Source organism: Phoxinus phoxinus (genome assembly GCF_949152265.1).
Source record: "Phoxinus phoxinus genome assembly, chromosome: 4".
In the NCBI taxonomy this organism is placed as follows: Eukaryota; Metazoa; Chordata; class Actinopteri; order Cypriniformes; family Leuciscidae; genus Phoxinus; species Phoxinus phoxinus.
In genome coordinates, this window is record NC_136879.1 from 3,995,030 (window position 1) to 4,011,697 (window position 16,668).

A 16,668-nucleotide genomic window follows, 5' to 3' on the forward strand; every position below is an offset into this window, starting at 1 on the left:
TAAACATGCAAGATTTATTATTTTTACTTAAAAGAATCCCTCGACCGGGGATAAGAATCAGTAGCACTTTATGTATTTATTTCTATCTATGTCTCTTCTTTCTTTCTTTCTTTCTTTCTCTCTCTCTCTCTCTCTCTCTCTCTCTCTCTCTCTCTCCAAAGGAAAAAAAATTGCTAGGGATTATTTGTGTTTATTTGCCCCCTCCTCTTTATTAGTTTAAAGAAGGGGGCTACCATTGTGAAAAAGAGTTGAGCATTTTTTAAAATATAAAATAAACAATATATCATAATTCTGGCACTGACTGCTTGTATCATGAATAAACTGCTGATGGGGGAAGTGTTAATATTTTGACTCTATCTATACTGAATAATTGCTATGGTAGGCTACTAATGAAAGAAAGAATGAAATGAAACAATAGGTTAAGGGATTTTTCTTTTATTAACAATATAAGAGAGTCCACTGTGTGTGTGAGAGTTGGATGAGGCCTTGCTTAAGCAGCAGCTACAAACACATTTTGCACTCTGAAAGAATACACTGCATGTTGTTTGAGTTCAACATGCAAATATTTCCATATGTAAAACGTTTAAGTGAGCTGTGCCCACATCCTGTGGCATAGGCACTGCTGGGATTTGAACCCAGGATCTCCTGTTTACAAGACAGGCGCTTTGATTAGCTAAGCCACAGCACCAGTTACAAAAGTGCTGTGAAATTTGACGGTAAAACAAGTCTAAAAGAGGTAGCGCATCAGGCAAATAGCTGATTACGTCATGAAAGAGGTCCCTTAGAGTTAAGAGGATTGTTTCCAAAACATGAGGGGCTTTCAGGCCTCAAGGGAATGTCTGAACTCATTTAATTTTGGCTCTACACTCTCGATACTCATGCCTAAAATGTTTCCTGAGCTTTCTTCTAATATGAAATGGCAAAATCCAGAAATATATACATGTATTATTCTTCATATATGTAAAGACTTTGTTTCCACAAGTATCCATAGGCTTGACTTTATCAATAGGTAGTAGCAGATTTTGGGCCTAAGCCAGGGGCTTGTGCATCTGCACCACATATGTTTTTTTTTTTATTATCTCTCTCATTTAAAACGGGTGAATCAAATAATTGACTGATTATTAACGTACTCTGTGATCTTTTGGACAGCGTCCATATTGGAATTGGAGGAATAAGTGGTCCAGATGCACCGGGTCATAAATATTAACATTCCTATGTGTTTCTCATGATCAATTAAGCTAAAAAAGATATGAAATTGCGCGAAAATTATCTACTTATGTGCTTAAGGCCCCCAACTATAAGGCAAATAAATAAAAAAACTGACATGGACCTTATACAGCTTCAGCTAGAGGAGAAAAGGCTGGCCATTAAAAAGGACAAACTTGAAATAGAACTACTGGAGCATCACCTTAAAGGAGAACTCCAGCGCAAAATGAACCTTTGGTCTAATTACACATTGTTACCTAGTCAACCGTTATCTGAGATTTGTTTTCATGATTATCGAATGTAAATAGTTTTATTTACAAACCTACCTTCAAACCGAAGCATTGAGAACTTTGACAGTGTCCAGACAGTTTAATAAGAAGATATTTTATACATACAGTCAACTTCACGTATACAAGCAGAAGCCATCTTTGAAAAACAGACTCGATCAGTCGATCAACGAAACGCCGATCTAAATGCGCTGAACTGTGTAGAATCTCATATGGTCCAGCGCATTTAGATCGCGTTTCGTTGATTGACTGATCGAGTCTGTTTTTCAAAGATGGCTTCTGCTTGTATACGTGAAGTTGACTGTATGTATAAAATATCTTCTTATTAAACTGTCTGGACACTGTCAAAGTTCTCAATGCTTCGGTTTGAAGGTAGGGACCCTCATTATGCTGCCGTGTTAGTGTGGGGCTATTTTGAGCCTTGTTAGTGGTATTAACAAGCGATTTTTATTTGTCATTACTCTATGCCCCATATACTAGCGTTATACTAGCGTTATAGGCTAAACTGTTTTTAGAGATAAAACTATTTACATTCGATAATCATGAAAACAAATCTCAGATAACGGTTGACTAGGTAACAATGTGTAATTAGACCAAAGGTTCATTTTGCGCTGGAGTTCTCCTTTAAGGTGAGAATCATATGTGAACATGAATATGCTATTTTTTATTTGTGTGTGTGTGTGTGTGTGTGTGTGTGTGTGTGTGTGTGTGTGTGTGTGTGTGTGTGTGTGTGTGTGTGTGTGTGTGTGTATATAAAGCAATGGGTGTTGTTCTAGGTTATCTTCATCAGGACAGGGGGGATGCCTCTCTCCTCTTATTGTGGCAATGTTGTGAAGTACCACACAAGCAATTGTGATGTCACATGCACTATTTGGAGTGACCCTGAGCCCATGCAGACACTGAAACCTCGCCTTCAGATTGCCTATTGTCATCTCCACCTTGGCCCGTGTTCTGCCGTGAGACCGGTTGAACCATGTCTGTGGTCCGGGCTCAGGATCAGGGTAGGTTGTCATCAAATAGGGGAGGCAAGGGCATCCTCTGTCCTCCAGCAAGTAACCATAGAAGTGTCATGTAATGTTTGAGGTGTTTTGTAAGTGTAATAAAGACTACAAGCATTTGTCTAACAAAACGTACCCTGTTGAAATTTGTTGCACAGAGATGACTCTCTAAATATTCTGGCATCATGTGCAGACCCAGGCCATTTTGCCTCAACATTAGTGATGAGGTGGGTTGCATCACATATTACCTGTGGAGAACAATAAGTTTATTATTTGTAACACCAATATTAAGGAGCCAAAATATAGCTATTACCTGCACATCGATGCTATTGTAACCGATGTTAGGGCAGAGGGTCAATAACCACACTCCGGAGGAGCAGACACCAGAGGACACCACGAGGCAGGCAACAAGGAGTGAATTTTAAAAGGTAAGTATTTTATTGATTTAAAACAATAAAAGCAGTCATGAGAATGTTCGTGGCTGGGACCCGGCGTGGGAAGAGGGACGGGGGGTGCAGGTAAGTGGTTCTTCGGGGGTTCCTCTTCTCGCTGGTTCGTGGGTGGGACAGTGGCTTTCTTCGTCTCTTCGACTCGTCAGGGGTGCTCGTGAGACAGGCGACTAACAGTGCTCAGACTCAGCTGGTGTGTGTGCTCATAGAACAGCCGATGGAAGGACAGCAACTTCTCCTCTTCTCCGAGGGACAGACAATGACTGTGTATCGGACAATGGTAAGTGTGACCGGATCGCGGTACTTTACCCGCCTGCGCTCTCGTTCCGGGTACAGCAGAACGGCGTCATTGGAGGGTTCGTGAGACTGGGCTTTCGTGGAGGTGAGAGATAGTGCTCGTGAATTGTGGTGCTCAGGGTGTATTGAGCTCCTCGCCACACCGTGCACAAAGGGAAACCTGGACACAGCTTTAGACAGATCAATTTGAAGGGATCTTCATGTTCAGAAGTCAATTTTCATTCATCACAGTTTCAGAGGAAACACAGTCGTTTAGTCTCACCACACTTGTGCATAAATCACTCTTGTAAATCTTCACACGTGTGTATTTCACTCTTTCAGACACTGCAAACTCACTTCATCTCCACAGTGATTAATCGACCCGTTTCTCTTCTCGCTGTAGGGTGAATGACTCAAGGAATAATGTCGTCAGAAGATTGACGTGAGCACGATCCTCCCAGCTGTTCCAGTTACTGCGTTTCGCTCTATCCACAGGACAACACACACTGCCCGCAACACAGGTTAGACGCGCACTGGTGATGGACAATCTTCACATGTGGTTTTCTCAAAGGGTAATCAAATGAAGGGTGCACTTAACTTTTCCTCGGTGTGTTATCCCAATCCTGCGGTGGTTTCCTCTCTCACTTTGGCCAGTCACTTCTCCTTTTTCTGCTGTATAATCTCCTCACTTACTTCGTGGTGCTGCTGTTCATGGTTGCTTCAGAAAACTCACTTAATGAGCATGTCTCGGGGAAACTTCACAATAGAACACCGATCAGACATTCAACCTTCAGCTTTCTCTTGTTGCGCCGCTGTCAAGACACACACTTGCCCGGATACACCTTCCTGGATACACCTGCCTCCTCACTGCTCAAACACTTCCTTTTTATGCTCCCTTTTCCTGAGCATGTGCTTCAATGAAGCACAGCTGATTCACCTCAGCTGGCGCTCGTTATGGCCAGCAATCAAGCACAGCCAGAGTTGGGACCAATGAGGGATTTTCTTGGATATCTGGTTTTTCACCCGGAGACACCCTGCCCCACCGGATCCGTTCTAGTCCCGAGAACGGGGTCCAGACTCCCATTCTCCGTATCTTGCAGGGGGTACTCCTCTGGTCTCCCGTTGGGAGCGTCGAGCTGGGGCAGCGGCCTCTTCCTCCCTTGGCTCAGGAGTGGGGGCTCTTCGAATCATAGGCCAGCCCACCCAAGGTGGTGCAGGGTGCAGGGGCCACAGGCGCTGGCGGCGCCTCGGTCTTTTTTCGCGGGTAATTGGGACAAGGACGCAGCAGGTTTCGGTGCAGGACTCTCACGGGGCCGGGCTTACCCTCGGGACGGATGGTGTACACAGGTTGGTCAGGCCTTTGCTGTTGCTCCACTACGTAAGGGGTGGTCTCCCACCGGTCGCTGAGTTTACCCTTCCCCTGGCGCCGGTTATCCCGTATCAGTACCCGTTCTCCGGGTAACAAAGGAGCCTCTCGGGCGGTGCGGTCGTACAAGCGCTTGTTCTTCTTTGCTGCTACATCAAGATGCTTGGTTTTCTTGTCATAGGCAGAGTGGAGTTGACGATGGTGTCGGTGCACCCATTCAGTGGTGGTGGCGGGGGCTTCAGCCGGGACCGCTCCTAGCAGCAGATCTGTGGGCAGGCGCACATGGCTCCCAAACATCAGGTAAGTCGGGGCATACCCGTCGTGCTGTGGATGCTGTTATTATAGGCCTGCACCAGGGCCGGCAGGTTGTCCGTCCAGTAACCTTGGTGGTCTGCATCTAGTGTTCCCAGTAGACTCAAGAGCGTCTGATTGAAGCGTTCGCACCCCCCGTTCCCCTGTGGGTGATAAGGCGTGGTGCGGGTTTTCCGGCATCCGTACAGACTACATAGCTCTTGGATGACACGGGACTCAAAGTTCGCCCCTTGGTCAGAATGGAGTGTTAGGGGTAACAGTTATAAGACCCGAGACCAGATATGTAGAAAAGATGACCAGGAGTCGTGATGTTCAATCAAAAAGATAAAAATTTACTGAAGAATAGTTTGCAGTTTCATTGGTAGAGCGAGCGTCAAAGTCTCACGAGGAGGTCGCAAGCCAACTCTACCTTACACAAAATAATACACCAATTATACCATTTTGCAAGGGCAAGCATAGCATCATCATACATCTGATTGGCTAAGAGAACATAAAACCATAAACAATTTCACACATGTGAGCAGATAAAAGGTGCCTATCGCCATTAGTTAGGATAGCTGTCGCCAATCCTTAGATTTAGGTCAGCGTTGACCTCGCAGGTTAGAGGAGAGCGCCAATACGGCTGAGCGTTGTGTTCCCCGTGCCTATGTAGAAAGTCAAACGCACACACACACAGAACAACACCAAATAACATCACCAAGGCCAAAGAGTGCTTGAGCTCTGCATTATCAGTTAACCAAAACATAGCTCCTCAGGAAGGAAGGGAGAGAAATGGCATTGTTCTCTAGAGAAAATATACATGACACAATACATTTAAAACACATGTAAAACACTGTATAACTTGATCCTCTTGTCCAGAGAAAAGGAGCCACATGTCACCCTTGACCCCCGGAGAGTTGGGGGTGTCGTGAAGTACGTGCGAAACGTGTCCCTCGTGTTTAGGCCAGGACTGGAATGCAACATGTATTCAAGAGAAAAATATAATTTCACAAGCACAAAAGAATATAGAAATGATTATGTAATAATGCATATACTTGATTATTGATTATTATAAAAGTAATGTAAGCATTCAAAAGGATATGGAATGAAATATATATATATATATAACTGACTGAAGAGACAAGGGATTTTGACCAACCCTTCAGTCCCCCGTTTTAGACCTATGTGGGGCCCAATACCGCCACGTCTGGTCTAACAAGTGAGGTCACTACGGAAGGTAGAGTGGTGACAAATGCTTCCCTGGCGGGTCACAAAAGTCTCTTCGCCTCTTTACGGACATGCTGGAAACTAACAATTCCAGTCCCCATTCCGAGGCTCTCCCACCTTCCACTCACAACAGGGCATCAATGTTGTTCTTTCTCAGTTTATAGCTCAGGCGGTTTGTCAGCTTGATCAGTCTGCTTTCCTCCTCGGCAGGATTCAACTTACTGCAAGCAGACCTGCAAATATACAAGAAGAAGAAACGAACACACATCCATACACAAAAACATAGAAGAGCAAACCCAAAGAAGGCTCCAACAGCATACCACACATAATGAACAATTCCCGTGACTAAACCCTCCGATGCAGCCACCAAATCCTCCCAAGCTTCTTCCACATATTCCTCTACTGTCTCTGTCATGTCTGTGAATATTGCTCCAACTGAGAAAGCCAGCACCATAGCCACCCCTAGGGCGGATGGCGGGTCTGAATCAGTATACCAAGGAGTCCCCTTTGATTTAAGCCACACAGAATTCAAATACTCATAACCTCCAAAAGGATCCTCTGTTTTTACCTGTTACAGAAAAGCAGTGATAAATTTCTGCCGAGCTGACTCAGCCTTTAGTCGAGGAAAATATTCAGTTTTCTTCCTCAGTTCTGCAACACAACGAGATAACTCAGCTCCATTAGCATTTTTACTTGTATCCACTGGGCGCCAATCGGGGCCCATGGGGTGTGTCAATTTGTGTTTGGCACAGTTATCTCGAGAGGTTTTAGCCTCCAGATCTCTAAGTTCCTGCACTGAGGGAATGGGACTCAAAAATTGTCTCAACTGTTTTTCTCTGTCAAACCACTCATCTCCCATAGCCACATCCATCAATTTAGGCCACATCCTCACCTGAAAAGGTTTATAGTTATCCCAAGACATCTCCTCATATTTTACTGGTACCAAACGAGACTTAGCCCGAGTGTACATCATCTCAATATTCAATTTAAACATTTGAAGATGCATCCAGGCAGTGACATTATAGGCCATAGAAGTGGGACTATAACAATTATTTTCTAAGTGATCATGTAAATGGTCCATTGAAAAGACAATCTTATTAGCAAGGTTCCGGGCAAACTCATACTGATGCAACACGTCATAGAAACTAGCCCAAGTGTAACCTGTTTTCACAAATGAAGAGTTACAAACTTCCCAGGGAACTTCCATTACCTTCGTTCCTGTGAGTTTCCCAGAAATAGCTTTACATCTTTCAGTATCACCTGGAGGAAACATTTTAACAAACCACTGTTGAATCTCTTTACCTAAGCATCGCTCAACATGAGTTGTCTCTTTCCATGGATCATCAAATCTAGTATACCGGGGCCAAGCAAGAGACAAAGCATTAATAAGGGGCAAACCATTTTTACTACCATTAAGGTCAAAATTTCGTTTATCAGTTTTATCAATCCGTCCTAACCTGTCACAGACTGCACCATACGCCCTGTCTGCATCCCATCGGATCATGTGACTTTGTGTTCGGACCAAAACTCCCCATCTCATCAAATCCTTGTCTTCCAATACTGCTTGATACAACTCAGACCCTGGTTCTTCTCTAACCACGATATTACTGTGTACATAGCTCTGGGCCACATCTGTAACTATTTTATTATAGTCCAGTTCACGTTTAGCTTTGGGAAGATAATATGACATGAGGTGGCGAGGGTCAGGGGCACTTGGGTATAAGGGAAGTTTAACTACTTTCCCACCCAGGATCATGTGAGAATCAACTAAATCTGCTGCCTGACGCTTCCTTCGCTCTGCTCTAGTCTCCCCTCCTCCGGATTTTAACAAATATTTCTTAACTGTGTCCATCCGTGTGGAACAAGCACTCATATTTTCACGGGCAATGTGGTCAGGAATCCAGCTCATGGAACTAAAATCTCTTTCAAACACATCGACGCCTCCGCGTCTATCCCACCGACCTTTTTGCATAATGAGGGTATTACCGGGATAATTTGGGGAGTGACCAAGCCAAAAGGTCACCGTCTCATTACCGTCCAAGCGATAACAGCGATCATTAACGTTCTGATACATGGTTGAAATTAAATTTAGACCCTCAGTTGAATTTAGGCATGGGTATTGAACCCATGATGGACGGTTATCAATCTCCTCACAATCCCAGTGAGTGGAGAACGCATGAAGTCTACCGGTCCAGATTGAAATCTGAATCCACATCAGGAATGATAAGGCTATTATAATCAGAGCCACAAACGAGAGAGGGAGTACCAATCGAATGATGGCCCGCCTCATTTTCAGTCGTTTGGTATTTCGCACTTCTTCCTGAAGAATTAGCAGCTTCAATATATCGTCGGATTCCGCCATCTGTAATGATAAAACATTGTTACAGAATTTTACACTATCACACATATAAACGACAGACCTTTACTGTTTACAAGATAGTTCGTTATTATGATGCGGAGATTTGTTTGGAACCTTTATCGAGTGGTTTCACCTGTGACCAATGTCTCCAGACAGTACCCAGAACCCCTCTGTCAAGTAAAACAGATGTATTAGTTGTCAAGAGCACCTGGAAAGGTCCATCAAATTTTGGACCTAGAGGAGAAACAATCTCTCTTTGCAACATTACACTGTCACCTATTTCAGGCAAGGCCGGCATGTCTTTTTGCTCAACATTATCTCTCTCTGCTTGTCGGACACTGACACTAACTCGTGTATCGCGTAAACAGTTATCCAAAGCCTTCAGATAATTTTGCAAAGCATCTTTCAACGGGGTGTGAACGACGGAGTCTCCAGTCGGAGCACTTTATAGCACCCCTCCCAGAGACTCCAAGAAGGCCGGGTACTCTGCACTGCCGTTTGGCCCGTAGGCACACACAACAGTGAGAGACCTATCCCCGACCCGTAGGCGCAGGGAAACGACCCTCTCGTTCACCGGGGTAAACTCCAACACATGGGGGCTGAGCTGGGGGGCTATAAGCAAACCCACACCAGCCCGCCGCCTCTCACCATGGGCAACTCCAGAGTGGTGAAGAGTCCATCCTCTATCAAGGAGTGTGGTTCCAGAGCCTAAGCCGTGCGTAGAGGTGATACCAACTATCTCTAGTTGGAACCTCTCAACCTCACGCACAATCTCAGGCTCCTTCCCCGCCAGCGAGGTGACGTTCCACGTCCCTAGAGCTAGTTTCCGTGTCCAGGGATCGGGTTGTCGAGGCCCCCGCCTTCGACTGCCGCCCGATCCTCTCAGCACCGGCCCCTTATGGCCCCTCCTGCAGGTGGTGAGCCCACGGGAAGGCGGCCCCACGTCGCTCCTTCGGGCTGAGCCCGGCCGGACCCCGTGGGGGGAGGCCCGGCCACCAGGCGCTCGCATACGAGCCCCAACCCCGGGCCTGGCTCCAGGGTGGGGCCCCGGCTGCGCCATACCGGGCGACGTCACGGTCCTCGATTTATTGCTCCTCATAAGGGGTGTGTGATCGAGGATCTCCTCAATCCCGCCGTCACGTCTTCCATTGAGGAAGCAGAGGCTGAGGGCTCGGAGGTTGACTCGTCCATCTCCCAAGCTGAAGTCACCGAGGTAGTCAAGAAACTCCTCGGTGGCAAGGCACCGGGGGTGGATGAGATCCGCCCTGAGTACCTCAAGTCTCTGGATGTTGCGGGGCTGTCTTGGCTGACACGCCTCTGCAGCATCGCGTGGCGGTCGGGGACAGTACCTCTGGGATGGCAGACTGGGGTGGTGGTCCCTCTTTTTAAGAAGGGGGACCGGAGAGTGTGTTCCAACTACAGGGGGATCACACTTCTCAGCCTCCCCGGGAAAGTCTATGCTAGGGTACTGGAGAGGAGATTACGGCCGATAGTAGAACCTCGGATTCAGGAGGAACAGTGCGGTTTTCGTCCCGGCCGTGGAACACTGGACCAGCTCTATACCCTCTACAGGGTGCTGGAGGGTTCATGGGAGTTTGCCCAACCAATCCACATGTGCTTTGTGGATTTGGAGAAGGCATTCGACTGTGTCCCTCGAGGCGGCCTGTGGAGGGTGCTCCGGGAGTATGGGGTCCGGGGTCCTTTGCTAAGGGCTGTCCGGTCCCTATACGACCGGAGCAGGAGCTTGGTTCGCATTGCCGGCAGTAAGTCAGACTTGTTCCCGGTGCATGTTGGACTTCGGCAGGGCTGCCCTTTGTCGCCGGTTCTGTTCATAATATTTATGGACAGAATTTCTAGGCGCAGCCAGGGGCCGGAGGGTGTCAGGTTCGGGGACCACACGATTTCGTCTCTGCTCTTTGCGGATGATGTTGTCGTGTTGGCCCCTACAGACCAGGACCTTCAGCATGCACTGGGACGGTTTGCAGCCGAGTGTGAAGCGGCTGGGATGAGAATCAGCACCTCCAAATCCGAGGCCATGGTCCTCAGTCGGAAAAGGGTGGCTTGCTCACTTCAGGTTGGTGGAGAGTTCCTGCCTCAAGTGGAGGAGTTTAAGTATCTTGGGGTCTTGTTCACGAGTGAGGGAAGGATGGAACGGGAGATTGACAGACGGATCGGTGCAGCTGCTGCAGTAATGCGGTCGTTGTACCGGTCTGTCGTGGTGAAGAAAGAGCTGAGCCGCAAGGCGAAGCTCTCGATTTACCGGTCAATCTACGTTCCTACTCTCACCTATGGTCATGAGCTTTGGGTCATGACCGAAAGAACAAGATCCCGGATACAGGCGGCCGAAATGAGCTTTCTCCGCAGAGTGGCTGGGCGATCCCTTAGAGATAGGGTGAGGAGCTCGGTCACTCGGGAGGAGCTCAGAGTAGAGCTGCTGCTCCTCCACATCGAGAGGGGTCAGCTGAGGTGGCTCGGGCATCTGTTCCGGATGCCTCCTGAACGCCTTCCTGGGAAGGTGTTCCGGGCACGTCCCACCGGGAGGAGACCCCGAGGAAGACCTAGGACACGCTGGAGAGACTATGTCTCCCGGCTGGCCTGGGAACGCCTCGGTGTCCCCCCGGAAGAGCTGGAGGAAGTGTCTAGGGAGAGGGAAGTCTGGGTGTCTCTGCTTAGACTGCTGCCCCTGCGACCCGGCCCCGGATAAGCGGAAGAAGATGGATGGATCTTTCAACGGCCCGGACGGTCCCTCATGTTGCAGGGGAGCATCCCAAGGCAGTCGCATGTAACGACCTGTCATTATTTCAAAAGGACTGATCTGAGTAGTTTTGTTAGGGCTGGCTCTCAGACTTAAAAGAATCATTGGAACAGCTGCGTGCCACCCCCTCCCCCACTCCAACAATCTCTTTCTCAATGACGTTTTGAGTGTTCTGTTTGTACGTTCAATGGAGCCGCTAGACTGAGGCCTAAACGGGATGTGGAAGTGTTGCTTCACTCCCATCAGTTTCATGACATTTTTCATTACCTTTCCCGTGAAATGTGTACCCTGATCTGAATCAATTTGTAAGGGTAAGCCCCATCTTGGGAAAATTTCATTCAACATTACTTTTGCGGTTGCGTCTGCGGTGCAGTTTCTCAGTGGAAATGCCTCCACCCATCTGGAGAAAAGATCAACAATCATTAGAATGTATGTGAACCCTCCACTAGGGGGCAATGGACCTATGAAATCAATTTGGAGGTGTGTCCACGGACCCTGAGGTCGAGGGGCATGTCCTAAGGGAATTTTCAGCTTTGAGGAAGAATTAACCTTAAGGCATACTAAACATCTCTTACAGAAATCAGTGCAAGAAGCCCTCAGCCTTGGCCACCACCAGGTTTTTGAAATCATTGCATGTAATTTCTCAGGCCCTGCATGTGCCAACCCATGATACAAGGACATAAGTTCAGTTCGAGCAGAAACAGGGCAAACAAAGCGTCCATTAAATTTCCAAAGTCCTTCAGAATTTTTCTGTGCTCCTAACTTTGTCCACTGTTCTATCTCTTCAGGGTCATCCTCTGCATAAAGTTCAAAAATGTCTCTGGAAGTTTCATTCTCCTGAAGGGAAAGAGCCATCACACTCACACATGATTCAGTCAGTTTTGCAGCCTCTCTGGCAGCAGCGTCTGCAGCGTGGTTCCCTTTAGCTTCCGGGGAGCTGTCAGTAGCGTGCCCGGTGACTTTGATGACTGCTCCTTCTGCGGGAAGATCACAGGCATTCATAAGTTCTTGTACCTGCTGTTGATGTGAGATAGGAAGTCCTGCAGTGGTCAGAAATCCCCTGTGTCTCCACACCGGACCGAAGTCATGTACTGTGCCAAAGGCGTAACGGCTGTCAGTGTACACATTTACACGTTTACCCTGTCCATACTGCAACGCTCGCGTCAATGCGACCAGCTCTGCCACTTGAGACCCTCCCCCTGAAAGAGAACCACAGTCAACAGTCTCACCATGTTCATTTACAACAGCCCAGCCTGTGAAGCGTGTTCCCTGCTCATGAAAGCTAGAGCCGTCCACGAACAAGTTCATAGCATTAGACAGGGGTTCAGAATGAAGAGGGCTTTGGCTGTCCGTCTCGATCAGTCGGGCACAGTTGTGTGCAGTTCCTTCTTCTGGGAGCAAGGAGGCAGGATTGATAGCAGTTTCAATGTCAATCTGTATATCCACATTTTTACTCAAGAGAGTGGTCTCCCATTTGGCTCGTCGTTGATTAGAGATGGAGCCTAAACGGGTATTTGTTAACAATTTCAAAATCTGGTGTCTGGTGTGCAGTATCACCTTTTGATGTGTCACGATGTCTTCTGTATTCTTCACTGCCCACTCGGCACAGTCACATATCAACAGGCACGGATGTTGTCCTGCCATGGAAACAGGAATAGGAGCAGAATAATATCCTACCATCCCATACGAGTTCCGGCCCGGAACCTTTTGACCCAGGGCAGCGGAGTAAGACCGGGTCCCCACCCATGTCCATAGGTGGAAAGGCCTGCTGGCATCGGCATGTCGTAATGCTGGGGAGGAAGCAAGAGTTTCTTTGATACTCACGAAAGCCTCCTCCATCTCCTCAGTCCAGTCGATCAAATCCGATCCAGGTCTTCCTCCTTTCAGTGCCTCTGTGAGTGGTTTAGAGAGTTCAGTGTATTCAGAAACATACTGGCGGCAGTAATTCAAAAGTCCCATCACTTGCCTTAGACCAGTGACAGTGTTTGGCTTTGGAAGTTCAATAATAGCTTTAACTCGTTCGGGGGTGATGCGTCGGCCATGCACCCCCACAATCTGTCCCAGATAAGTCACTTCAGGTAATGCTAGCTGTGCTTTCTTCAAGTTCACTTTGAATCCCCCGTTTTGGAGGGCCTTCAAAACAGTCTGAACAGCAGTCAAATGTTTAAACTTGGTTGGACTAGCAATCAATATGTCGTTCACATATTGAAGGACAACAGATCCATCATTTTCAATTTGTTTTCTTACCGGATCGATGAATGATGCCAATACCTGATGAAACAGGGTCGGGGAGTTGCAGAATCCTTGTGGTAATCGACTCCATGTCCATTGGCGACCCCTGCTGGTAAAAGCAAATCTCGCTTGGTCCTCCTTTGCTAAGGGGCAAGTCCAAAAACCATTAGAAATGTCTAAAGCAGTAAAAAGACAATGTTCAGATCCTATTTCATGTAGGATAGTTGCGGGATTGGCCACCAGAGGGTGCATTTTCTCAGATACTGAATTCAGAGAGGTATAGTCAATGGTTAAACGCCAACTGCCATCTGGCTTTTTGACAGGCCACATGGGAGAGTTGGTGGGAGAGGAGCAGGGTATTACAATTCCTCGTTTGCATAATTCATCAACAACTGTGTCAGCTCCCTCTCGTGCTTCATTTCTCAAAGGGTATTGTCTTTTGGCTTCATGCAAGGGACCTGGAATGCTCAGAGGCTGAATCTGTGCCAGACCACAATCATATTTGTCTTTTGCCCATACATCTGGGAATTTAGAAATGATAAACTTCCACTCAGGGCGAGTGTCAGTGATACTCACAGAATCAGCCGCTGCACATCTCTCCGCATGGTGGGGGCCAGTCTGAGATAAGCGAATTGTTTCATTGCAGCCAAGCACTAGCTTATTTTTAGAAAGCAAAACATCAGCTTCAAGTTTTTTCAAAATGTCAACACCAATAATTGTCCCTACAGTGTTTTCTCCTACCCAAAATTCAGTCCAATATACATTTTCAGAGTTAGAAATGGTTAGAGGGACAGAAACGGATTTGTGATATATCTGTTTGCCATTTAGACCTTCTATATACAAAGTTTCAGAAGTGATCTCAAGATCAAGATCGGTAATTGATACAGTTGCGCCCGTGTCAATCAAAGCAATGCATTGCCGGCCTCCTAACAACGCGTTTATGAATGGGCGGGTGTCTGCATAATTACATGAACCGGAGGCCGCTGACCCCTATGCGTCACCGATCAGCTGTCTCAGCTTTTCAAGCTCAGACTGAGACAGCTGCTTGGGAGCGTTTTTGGGACTATTGCTGGAAGCATAATTTTTAGGGTCTTCCTTTTTCGCATTTCCCTGATTTTTATTTTTACGGCAGTGTCTAGCAACATGGCCCTCCTTACCACAATTTCTGCATCTACTAGTGGGTTTTGAACAGTCTCGGGAATGATGGCCCACTTCATCACAATTATAACATGTCATGTTATTATTACGAGGTTTCATCTCCACCTCCACTGACACAGCAGACGCTTTCCCCACAATATCATCATCACGTGACTGCAAACGGCTCCAGGTGACGGAGCACCAGCGGAGCAAATCTTCCCATGATCTAATATCAACGGCACTGTTCATTAACATGTCTTTGTATTGTTTGTTAAGACCCCCGGTGGCGGATTCGATCACTATGGAGGAATCATAAGCCTCTTGACTGTTATTAGCAGCACAGTAAGTCTCATATGCCACGCGAAAACGGTCAACATATTCTAAGGGGCTCTCACCAGTTTTCTGTTTGACTTGTGTCACACTGGTCCAGGGAAAAGACCCTAGCCCTATAATTTCTTTCACTCCTATCTTATAATCTCCATACGCCTCACAATATTCAGTCCAGGTGGAGGGAACCCGGGGATGAAAAAGCACCGACTGAACAGCCCTTAATTTACTGGTGGGAACTAACCCCTCAACCAGAGACTGAATATCTGCCATTCCTAGGTTCTGTTGCCTAGCAACGGCTTCTAACTTGTCCCACAAAGCCTTGTTTGGGTTATACAACTTAAACGCTTCCAGCCCTGCAAGCAAACCATTTTTTTCAGCAGCAGTGAGTCTGGTCCACTGACCGTTCTCATAACCAGCACCCATTTCAACATTCTGACCTCCCCAATGTGCATGTCTGATTGGGGCGGCGAATCCTGTACCTATGGGTGCATTCGCTTCCATGGGGGAAAGTTCAAGATTTCTGACCCCCGATTTTAACTCAGTTTGCTTTGCTTGCATAGCTGGAATCTCTGACATTTTATACGGTGGGGGGGTTACAACAGCCACATTCAACAGTCCGCGTGCCTCAGCATAGGGTCCATCATACTGGTTCTCAGTCTGACCGGCTAAAGCTGCCGCCTGAACAGTCTGAGAAGAGATGGTGGGGGCGGAGGGAGCACGAGAGACCGTCTCACATTTTGCAGCCTTCTCAGCCTTATCACACACAGCCTCTAACCCTTTTGACAAACTACACAAATCAGATCCTATCTCTAGTCCGATAATTTGTGTCATCCTATCACGTTGAGCAATCAAGCTTGACCACCCATTAATCATGTTAGGGATTGCTTTTTCAGGAGTTTTTGGTATACCACCCATCTTACAAATCCATGAATAGGCAAACACAGATAAAAATTTGACTTTATCAGCTTCTTTTTTTGTTTGCAGCCAGTCTAACTGCTGTGTGATTTTCCAATCAGAATCAAACCCCTGACTGACCATTTTCTTAATGAGCTGTGCGTATTTCTTTGATTTGAGCTCGTCAGAGCAGAGCTGTTTACAGCGTTCGCTCTCTTCCATTTGGTCAGGACTTTTTTCTTTATCAGTCATTCTTATTGGTCACAGATGAAAAACCACCACAAGAAAAAGATTTAGCAGCCACAACAATAAATTTGGCGGAAAAATACGTTTAGCAACAATAGTGAGACTTCTACACAATGAAACTGCAAATTATGTTTCACTTCCCAAGTCACATAAAACTGGTCTATGCCAATTTGGGTCACACTATATATATATTTATTTGTTTGGGACCGTTCCTGATGCATCCCTGGCAAACAACCCTATATTTTACTATTTTTATTTTATTTTATTGATTTAACTAACATCTTGTTCCCTATCTACCTGAATCACTAACTTCGGGGTACCCCTATCTGAGATGGAAGAGATTGATCAGGTTTTGCGGTGCCACTGGACCTAATCCAGGGACGCCCTCTGCTGGGGTGGTGTACCACACCCGTATTGCCCCACTGGGCCCCCACAGAGTGCGTATCACTTTTGCTGTTTTAAACAAAACAGCAACCCTTTATACTCTCGTAGTATAAATAATCTTCACTCGCCTCGTCGGAGTGAAGCTCTCCCGTTCCCCTTCAAAATCTCTTCCAATCAGACAGCCCTAATAATTAATCAAATCTTCCTACCTTGTTTGCTGATTTGCCAGAG